Source organism: Petaurus breviceps, unplaced genomic scaffold (genome assembly GCF_028583685.1).
Source record: "Petaurus breviceps papuanus isolate PSGF00001 unplaced genomic scaffold, PetGlider_PUasm1.0 98, whole genome shotgun sequence".
NCBI classification, from domain to species: Eukaryota; Metazoa; Chordata; class Mammalia; order Diprotodontia; family Petauridae; genus Petaurus; species Petaurus breviceps.
This window is the reverse complement of record NW_027187460.1, coordinates 33,474,759-33,486,008: the sequence shown is the minus strand read 5'-3', so window position 1 is coordinate 33,486,008 and position 11,250 is coordinate 33,474,759. Positions and strand designations below refer to the sequence as shown.

The window sequence follows — 11,250 nt, the reverse complement described above, 5'->3', positions numbered from 1 at the left end:
TAGTAGAAGTGAGGGTGGTAGAGACCAGTGCCTCTTCCTCCACCACCACCTCATAAATGCTACTACCCAAGGAAATATACAGTGGCACTTCACTTTGATGAAGACCTGGTGTGTTTGAGGAAAAAGGTGAAGCAAGTGCTAGCACTTCTGAGCTATGATGAAGTGGTACAGTTCATGGAAGAAATGATTCAGAAGCCAACTCAAAATTCACATTATAGCTGAACAAGCTGTGGTATTTGATGATGATGGAATACTACTGTGCTATAAGAAATGATGAGTTCAGTGATCCTAGAAAAACGTCAAAGATTTGCATGAAATAATGACATGGAAATTAGCATAACCAAGACAACATTGGATATAGTAAGAGCAATTTTATTTTAAGAATGACTTTGAGTGAATAAGTTATTTTGACTATTATTACTACCCCAAAAACTGCAAAAGATCTATGAAGGAAGAGACTGCTTGCATTCAGAGAAAGAACTGATGAATAGAAGTACATATAGAATAATTTTACGTGTGTGTGCGTGTGTGTGTGTGTGTGTGTCTAATAGTGGCCATCTCTAGGGCAGGGGGAGGGAGGAAAAAAATTACATCATAACTTTGTTTTATATTTAAAGGGAATAACAAGTTATACACAGTAAATTAGCAGTTTCATATGCAATCATCTTTTTTTGTTATGGGAATGCTTATTTCATAAATTAAAAACAAAAGAAATAAAAAGCAATTCCCGTTACACTCACAATGTTCTTAACAACTAAAATGGAACAAATTTGCATCTACAAAACATGTAGTACAAAATAACTGATTATACTAAGTACTATGTGTCTAGGGTATGTGGAGAAGTGTTGGGATGGAAACCAGAATAGAAGGTTAACATGCCTTAAGGGGAAATATGAAAGAAATGAAAGTCATGTCCACCAAAAAAATAAATTCAGTGGCAAAACATACCTTCTGGAGAATTTCAGGACCTACAGAATAACATGACATAGCCATCAGTCAACCAGGAGAATGTTTTGTTATTGTTTGGGTTAGGATGTTCATTTACCATCAGAGATAGGAAAGGTTTTAGTGGAGGGCTGGCCAGTGGGTAGCTTAGAGATAAAGAACCCAGGAAAGAATCTTTGAAAAGAGCAGAATATTTGCTCTTTTAGTTATTTGCTTCTGGACTAGTGGCGGATGCTGGGAAAATCCATCTATTTGGGTGTGAGAAAGGGGACTAAATATTTCTGAGTGGGAGAATTTAATTCTGATTCCTGCAGCTGGAAAGGACTGTATATTTATACCAAGAGATAATGATGTGTTAGTACTGTAGGGAAGAAGTGTTAATTTAAGTATATCACATTGGCTAGGGTTGGACATATTTGTGCTGTTTTATAGGTGTTGGATTTAGGACACCTTGGTTTCTAGGGCATCTGCCAAAGTCTGACGTTTCCTTGCAGCTGGGATGTCATTGATTTTTTTTAAACACTTGCTATTTGCCTTGGTGCATGATGTTTCTGTAGCTTTGTTGCAAACATAATCAGTTTATTGAGGGTCTCAGTTTCATTTCTCTGTGTTTATCCTTCACATTCATTTTGAATCATTTTAATAACCCTTTAAAATCACCCCAATCCATCCCATATGGCTTTCTGACTTCATGCTTAATAACTAATGCAAGGGCAAATGACCATAAAAAATAAAGTGTTTTCTAGGATGCTGCAGTCCCTTATCCCACTGCCCTTTAAAGGGACAGAGTGAACCAATTCAAAAGCCTAGATATGAAATGAAAGTGACCTCATCCACACCCTTGGCACTAGTTTCCACTGCCTTTGTGGATAACTACTAACTGAGACTAGGACACTCCCTTTGGATGACTCTAGAAAAACTTAGGAAAAGACTTTTTAGACCAAAGTCTGCATTAACACTTGGTATGCCTCAGTTCAAATGAATGTAAAGATCTTTGATTTGATGTGGCACTATCTCAAGGGGTTTAGTTCCACACGATGTTATTTTGAACTCTTCTTAGGAGTGTGGGTCCAGATAGGAAGTATTGTGAGGGAGCTGGAATGTTGGGTATAGGCTAGGAAGAGCTGGATTCAAATCTTGCTTCTGGCACTTGCTAACTTCAAGACCACAGGCAAATCATTTAATGACACAGAAAAAACCACAGAATTACAGAAATTGAAGGAGGGCTTTCAGTAGCCATTTAGCTCAATCCATATCCCAAGAAGAATATTTATTACATTATTCACTGAGTGGTCAACCATCTAGCCTTTGCTTGAAGACCTCTAGCAAAGGGGTAGCACATGTACTCCCTAAGCCAGTCCGTTCCATGAGGTCTAATTGTAAAGAAGTTTATTTCCTTATATCAGACCTAAATTCTCCTCTTTGTGACTTCTACCCATTCTCCCTGGTGGCATGAAGTAGTAGAGAGGTATTGCATTCTCTCCCACCTTGCAAAACTCCCTAGTTTGACCTGAACCACAATAAAATGCAATTGAGAAATGTTTAACAAAATCAATAAAAATACGTCACGTAGATAATATTGATGTATCTGTGTGTTTAAGTCAATATGCAGTCCTTTCTATTTAAGTTTGACATCAATGTTGTAATGAATAGAGAACTAGATTTCAAATCAGGAGCACCTGGGTTTAAATTTCAACTCTGATAGTAATAGATGTATGACCCTGGGTAAGTCACTTAATCCCTTTCTGTCTGTAAAATGAAGGAGCATGAAAGAATGGCCTCTAAGGACATTTTCAACTCCAAGTCTATGATTCTGTGAAGTCTAATCTATCTTTCACATGAAATCCTTTCAAATATTTGACAACAATTGTCATACCTCTTCTCTTGTCCAGGCTAATTATCCTTAGTATATTTAACCAATAGTCTTGTAGAGCTAATCTCATAGGTTGGTTGTGAATGAAATGATTAAGATACGTGTGTGTGTATCTTTGCAAACATTTTTTAAAATGCTGAATAAATGTTATTATTAAGATACGCCATAGGACATATTTATCAGATTAAATCTCCTAATTAGACGAAAATAACTATGTGATTAAAAAGAACAGCCCCAGAATTATGTCCAACCTTTAAGCATTCTCGTCATTTACCATATAGGGCAGAACAAGTATATTTTTAAATGAACTCTTAAAATATTTGTGATGTCAGTTACAGCAAATCCTCATCAGGATTCTTATTTCCATTCTCATTTGATTTTCCTCAAAATAATCACAGAATACTGTATACTCCTTTTTTCTCCTCTCTTTATCTTGGTGTATGCTATTTCATAATGCTCTCTCCATAATGGACAGTATTATTCTTAACTTACTTTGGTGGATTTCCTTTCCTTTTACTCATTTTTGATATTCCCAAGTCATGTCCCCTTCTCCCCCTGTATACCCTAAACCATTGTAGAGATGCTATGATGAAAAGTAAGAACTTTTAGGAATAATAAAAATTCAAGAAAATTACATTGTATTTTCCCAGGTGTAGAAACAATTTCAGAGCCTGTTCCTTGGAAACTTGAATACTATAGTCTCTGAAAGATTAAAGTGGAATAATATTCAATGGGCATTGGAGAGACAGTGAACATAAGGTATGTGACATACTACCAACCAAGAATTGTATGAGATACACGGTGAAAAGGGTATCTTATTTTATCTGTTTTTAATCTTTTATTCTTATATTTGTAGAGCTGATGATAAATAGCAATATTTGAAATCTTTGAAAATTAAAAATATCCATGATTCAGATATTGAATCTTGGCTAAATAAATGGGCAATTGAATTTCTACAGTTTTATCACCTTCTAATCAACTATCCTCTAAATAATTGCACTGATATTAAATAAAACATGAAAAATATGCATATTCCATAAATACGCTTCTGTACATTAGAATATATTGAAGTGTATACAAGAATTTTCCAAGAAGCTGATAGCTGAAAAGCGTAAACAATAAACAATGGTTGTAATGGGGCCAGCACCCAAACACAGAGGCCCAGGCAGGCACAGATCACCCCAGTGACTCATCAGGATACACACCCACTCTCCTTCTGGATGTCCCCTTTCCCCCTCAACTAGAGGGTTGAAATTTTAAAAAATGGGGGAAGGATAAACCACAGCAATACAATCAAGGGAAAAAGCAGCCACAAAAAGACCTTTAAAATTAGGAATAGGTAACATCATGAAATAAAAAAAAAAACAGTCATTTACAGAGGCTGCTGGGTCAAACTAACAAAGAATCCTAGAAATGAGGGTAAAGAATGCTCAGCTAATTATATGATGTATACAGAATCCAAGAAATTTTTCCAGCAATTCTCCTCCATTTTTAAGCTAAAAACAAATGTTTGAAATAAGATTGAGGACATAGTATTTCAATTTGGAAAGCATCTGGGGTTCACCTGATCCAATCCTCTCATTTATATTTTAGAAAACAGAGGCCTGGAGAAGTTAAGTCATTCACCCAGGGACACACAGCCACTAACTGGTGTGTGGTCTTGGGTTGGTTGTATCTACTCAAATATATTCCTCATGCCAAGCTGCCCTGTACTCAAAAGTTTCTGTGCTATTTCCATTTACTCAATAATGAAATAACCTATATAGGCAAAAAATAATTAAAAAGTGACATGGTTTTATACAAAAATTCAAAGAAATGTATGCTCTTCTGCTTTTGCAAAAAAAAAGAATTCTGAACCCACTTTGCTACCGAACTGTCAGCAAAATATAACCTATGCTGTCAGTGTGCTATATAACCATTCATTCATTCATTCATTCATTCATTCATTCCAGGGAGATTGGTCTGGTTTTGTGACTGCTGATAGTCATATTTAGTTGAAATAGAATACATATCTAGTTGTTGCTTTAAACGGATTTTGCACATTTTGTCATAGAAGTTGGACTCACTCAAAGTTTCTGACATAGGAGGCAAACCGAATATTCTCACTATTTTCCTTTCATTCCTTGTGGCATAATGGAAAAGACCAAAGCTACAAGAATCACTGTCAGGTACATATTGGTGGTGTAATTCTGAGCTTCATGAATGGTGAATATATAGACATCATCTCCCATCACTCCATAACCTCCAGCCATGATCCTGGGAATACCCTGTAATACTCAAATCACTATTGCTATTCTATCACCTGAGAAATCTGTGAAACACAGCTTCCCTTGATTCGCTAGGGGGAGGAGGGGACGGCCCCAGGGTCAACACCTTGTCCTGCTCTCAGTCTCATTTCCCCCTAGCTTGGGACTCTAAGCACAGGAACTGCTTAGAGCCCTCAGCCCAGCTAACCCTGCCTTCGTCATTTCTTGCTGGCCTGTCCTTGTTTATGGTCTCCTGGAAAGTGCGCGTGTCTGCCACAGACCACCGGTACCCCTCTCTCCCTTCCCCTTTAGGCCTTGGCTCTGGGGAAGGGGAGGGGAAGTGGGGACCCCTTTCAAAAAGGATGCCTTAACAGAGATGTATGAACAGAAAAGTAAGTGGGCCAATCGTCTCAAAAGGATAATTGACAGACAGCTCATGTGCACCATTGTTATCAATGCAATATTAAGAGGACTAGAAGAATGACTCCCGTGTGCTGGGTATTGATTAGTTTTTTTTTTCTTTTAATTTAGTTTACCAAAAGCGAAATGTATTTTCACATCTACAAGAGTCACATAAGTTAAGGGATCATGGGGGTTGAAATCTGCATTCCTGAAGGGAATTCTCACATCAATGAAGTCACAGATCCATTGAATATAAAAGGAAGAAAGCTGTTGAATTCCTCTTCAACTGGACATTTGTGGGGCTTTTTAAAAGGAGTTTTTAGCTTTGAATGTGCAAAATGTTTGAAGTGTAGCTGTTTGAGTTCAGGAAGGAAATAATGATATGAGAAAAAAGATGTAACCTGAAGGGAAGCTGATTTTTAATAGGTTTAACTCACATTTGAAATGTGAAAAACATTTTAAGAGTGTAACACAATTGCTTAGTTTCTTTTTTAGCTGTTAGTGTTGGCACATTTTTTAAAAAAACATTTTAAATTTTTCTTTAGGCAGGAAAATCATATTAGTAAATAACTTGACTTTTCCATATACTATGCATTTCGCATCAATTATTTTTTCTGGAGAGAAACAAATTCCCCATTCTTCTGGGTTCCTCTTGATTCCTAAAATGTCCCTAAGGCAGCATATCGACCTGATGTGGGAAGGTCACTATATTGACCTTCTTTCTTCTAGCTTCTTTGAAGATGTCTCTGCTGGTCTAAGTGTTAAAATCTGGAACTGGGCCAATTATTTGCAGCTGCTCAATGTCTTGGAGAAAGGGAGAGTTAAAAAATGGCTAAAACCATTCATTTTATAGTGATATGAATGATTAGGTTTGGCTATATTTTCATTTCTTTTCCTTCTCTTGATGCCTTCCAAAATTTTCCCCAGTTTCTTTTAATCTGTGTGTGCCCTGGCTGAAGAAGAAACATATCAGACCACAAACAGTAGACCTGTAGAATGGGATGATGCTTCCTGATAAAGGTACCTAAGTGGCATGGTGCCTAGAGTGTCAGATTTAGAATCAGGAAGACCTGTGTTCAAATCCAAGCTCAGCTTCTTACTAGCTGTATGTCCCTGACAAATCACTTAACTTCTCTACCTTCCTTACTTTCCTCAGCTGTAAAGTGGGGATAATAATAGCACCTAGCTTCCACAGTTGTTGTGCAGATTGAGAGAGAGAATAATTTTAAAGCATCTAACGTACATTAAGTGCTTCATAAATGCTTGTCCTTTATTCCTACTCACTGCTACTGAATCATGGTTGAGGAAGTCATGAAACTCTACTGATTGCATCCACTACAAATTTATGTTACATAATCTCAATTGGCTTCTCACTGCAGCAAGGCAATCAATCCTTTTACATCTCCCTGATTTATTCACTATCCCACTCACTACTGCAGCCTTCCCAGACTTTTCAAACCTCAAACCTCCCATGCCTCCCCTGCCAGCCACAGTTGCAACCAAAATCTTACCTCATATTTCACTGAAAAAAATTAGGCCATTTTCCAAGAGCTATTTCTTCCTCCATCGTCATCTCATGTAACTCATGTACCTCCTACCAGTTTCTCCTTCTTTGCCTCTGTTTCACTTGAAGGGACGCCCCCTTTCCTTGCCAAAACAAATGTCTTTAATATGTACTTGTGATTTCATTCCAAACCCTGTTATCCAATAGATAACATCCCTTCTTCCTCACTTAAATTCAATTTTCCCCTGTCTATTGGCTGCTTCCTTATTGCCTACCAACAGGTCCATTTCTCCCCCTCATACTCAAAAATCTCTGACTTGATTCATTCTTCCATGAGAGCTTTATCCTAAATCTATTTTGTGGCTAATCTCCTTGAGAAGGCTTTCTGCAATGGAAGCTACACACTTTCTTCTTATTTTTGTTTCAAGTCTCTCTAATCTGGCTTCCTTTTCATTATTCAGCTGAAACTACTCAGTCCAAAGTTATCAGGGATCTCTTAAACGTCAAATACTTTTCTTTTCTCAACCCTGATAATTCTTTTTTTTTTTGGCTTTTTGTAGGGAGAAGGGCAAGGCAATTAAGGTTAAGTGACTTGCCCAAGGTCACACAGCTAGTAAGTGTTAAGTGTCTGAGGCAAGATTTGAACTCAGGTCCTCCTAACTCCGGGGCTGGTGCTCTATTCATTATGTTGCCTAGCTGCCCCATTACTGCTAGTTCTTGACATCTTTGCAGGCCTTTGACAGTGTCCATCACCCTGTTCACCCTCTTCTCCCTAGATGCTATTCTGTCTTGGTATCTCCTCTTGCTTGTCTGACCAATATCCTGATGCAGGTTCAATTGTTGAATCTTCATCCAAGGGCATGCCAGTTAACCATGAGTGTTCCCCAAAGCTTTGTCCTGTCTTTTTGTCCCCTTAACTGTTTCAGTTAATGATTTCATCTGCTAGTATTCCCACTTTACTCCACTCTTGATCCTGTCTCCCTTCTAGATTCGTTTTATGTGTTATCCCCTGTTATAACCTACCATTACTTGAGGGTAGGGACTCTTTTGCTAATTTTTTGTTTGTTTTTTATTGTATTTTTTTTCCCTGTTCTTAGCACAAGGCCTGGTACATAGAATACTATTTTATGAAGAAAGTGAAAGGATCTATTATCTATTAATCATCTGTCTCTTTTCAGTTTTCCTCACATAATGGAAATGAGAATATGCCATTCTTAAAAGGCAAAAGTTATGCCTTTTCCAGTCATCTTTATTTCATGAAGCTCTCCATGGATTTCTTTGTATTACTTACATTTATTCATTTGATCATCAGTTTAACTCTACGGGTTTCCTATCTTCTTGTTAGTCCCTCCTTAACTTATGTATCTCTCCTTCCATATATATACGCACATGTATCTCTGTATTATGTTCTCTGTCTTTCTTTCATGTAGTTATATACAACCCTTATATGAAATATTATTTATGTATGTGATCATATATATAATTACATATGTCCTTTAAACTACATTTATATATACATATGTTCATGTGTTACACACATACATCTATCTATATTTATACACACACATATATATATAGAATTAAGTAGAATTTTTTTTCAATACTGTCAGAAAGATATCTGTCATGTATTCTTTTTTCAAATACTTTATTTCAATTATTTTCCTTTCTCAGTCCCAGAGCCACCCTCCAAGCCATGAGTTTTGACAGACTTAAATGACAGCTGAAATAGCCAACTATAATTATTTGATTTGTTAGTTTTGCTTGGTTTAAAAAAAATGGAGCTTATATCTGTCAAGAAAACCCTCACATCCCCATCTTTAATCACCAAACCATGAAATAGAGTTGGCACATTCCTATCCGGAGTATATTGGTCAAACTCCAATTTGTCAATATGTGATCTGGCAATAGATATCCCTCCCCCCCCCCAAAAAAATATCTCTTTAAAAGTGTACCTTCTTTTCTTGAAATTGAGAGAAAATTCTGGTCATCTGATCAGTAACAACCCCCTCTCACCAATGACATTTTGACTAAATAGTAGGAAAAATAACAACTATTAAACTCCCTCAGGAGGTTTAACCATGAAGTATTCAAGATGGTTTAATAGGTAATTCACATTTTCCTTCAGTTCTGTACTGTCCGAACAATTTACTCTACATCAAATCCATAAATTCTGGATAGCTTTGTTAGGCATTGGACTCTTTCTCCTGCTCATGGGCATCTTCTCTAAGAAGTGTGAGAGTCGTTTTTGTTGTCTTTTCTCTAATGGAGTTAGCAAGGGCTGATGAATCTTTCAATTTCTTGTACACCTAACGTATCCCGTAAGGTTGGAAACGTTCCTCTCAAGATTGCAACTTCATCAGCTAAAATCAGGAAAGAAACAAAACAGAAGAGGCAGCCCCCAAACCCAATCTCTGACTTGCCTGGGAAGAACATTTGCTTTACTGCCATTTATTCTCTTGCTATGCTGCTGGGCTGAGGCATCGGAAAAACTCCAGTCTTCCTCTATAGGCCTCCAGGGAGAGTCTTAAAGATTTCTGAATCTTTGGGTTGCAGAAATGAGAATAATAGAAGGAAGAAGGAATCATTGCCTTTTTAAGGTCTACTAAGTCAATAGTTCTTCATGCTTAGCAGATAATAAGGAAATTATTCCTTCATCTCTAAGAACCAGTCCTCTGGTATTGAGCCTTGTACATCCCAGGGGTTGTTAGGGGGAACTCAATGATTATTTGATGAGATACAACCCTCATTAAATAAGAAATAAAATAATTCATTGGGTAGGGACAAAAACAAGAGATTTCGGGGTCTTTTTTTGTGCTTGTTTTTGTTTCTGTTTTGGGTTTTTTTTTTTAAACATCCTTATATCTGAAAGAACACAATGCTTACAAAAGAGGAAACTTCTGTGGTAGTCTATCCAGATAGCTCTGAATCATGATCACAATATGACCAATCATGCAAAAACAATTAGAAGTCCAAAAACAATGAAGGAGAACATATTTATTAGCAGGGTTCAGGCATCTTTTTGCTGAGAATAGAATATTCCATTAGTCAGTTTCTAAATGTTTCCCTAGCCTCCCTCTTTTTGATGAGATTTGAAGGCACCAGATTCATCTGATTACTTTTGAAATTATCTGGAAATTAAAACAGCTTTAAAATTAATTTTAGGATTTAGAAGAGAAATATTTCATATTTTCTTTATTTGGTCCATTGTCAAAGTGTTTTTTTTCCTACCACATTTACTGAAAATTTAGAAGACGATAATTGAACTTTTAATAAAATTCCATGTTTATAAGATAGTTTTCTTCCCAGAATCTTACAGGTGCTTAGAAAATATTAAGTAATAATTTTAAAAAGTCCTGTTGGAAAGCAAATTATATATAACAAATTTTCCTAATTTAAAGATAGGAAAATGGAGGCTCGGAGAACCAGTGTTGAGGTTTGTGAAGCAGATAGTCAATTAATATTTGTTAAATAAAATGGAATTGAATTAATATGCCTACATAAATGTTGATGGGGAAGTGAGAATATCAGACAAGATTTCTGTCCTAATTTCAAGACACACTGGGAACTCAAGGTATTTCTAAAATTAAAAATATTTTAGAACATGATATTGTCTAAAGAATGCTAGGAGTCAATCTTGATATTTTAATGTAGTGGAAAATGTATTGGTTTGGGCATCAGTTAACCTGGATTCAAGTCCCAGATCTACCTGTCGCTTGCATTTGTCTCCACCATAACACTATAACCTCTTCGAGACTAAAGACTTTCTTTTGCTTTTTTTGTATCCCCTCTGCTTAGCATAGTACCTGGGACATCATATGTTGTTGTTGATTTGTATCCGATTCACTATGAACACATTTGGTGTTTTCTTGTCAAAGATACTGAAGTAGTATGCAGTTTCCTTCTCTACCTCATTTTACAGATGAAGAAATGGAGGCAAACAGGGTTAAATCACTTGCCCAGGGGCACACATCTGGTAAGTATTTGAGGCTGGATTTGAACTCATGAAGAGGAGTCCTGGTTCCCAAACAGAGGAAGCCCTTAATATATACTAAATCACCAACTGAGGAAGGTTGTTTTGTTTTTTTTATTGGAGTTCCACATACTTAACACAATGCTGGCCCATGGTAGGCCTTAATAAATCCATGTTGAATTGAGTTAGATTAAATACATTAAAAGAACTGGCAATATATGGCTTAAAAAATAAAAAAAGATGGGAAAGCCAGACAGCTTTCTGCCAGTGTATATTCTATCATGTGAAACAGTTATTGGACTTATTTTGT

At 36.6% G+C, this 11,250-nt stretch overlaps 1 pseudogene; it reads right to left on the bottom strand.

The window, feature by feature from the left end:
• Positions 1-4,753: 4,753 nt before the first annotated feature.
• The window catches only part of LOC138156052 (uncharacterized), a 28,299-nt pseudogene continuing 21,802 nt past the window's right edge, over positions 4,754-11,250 (bottom strand).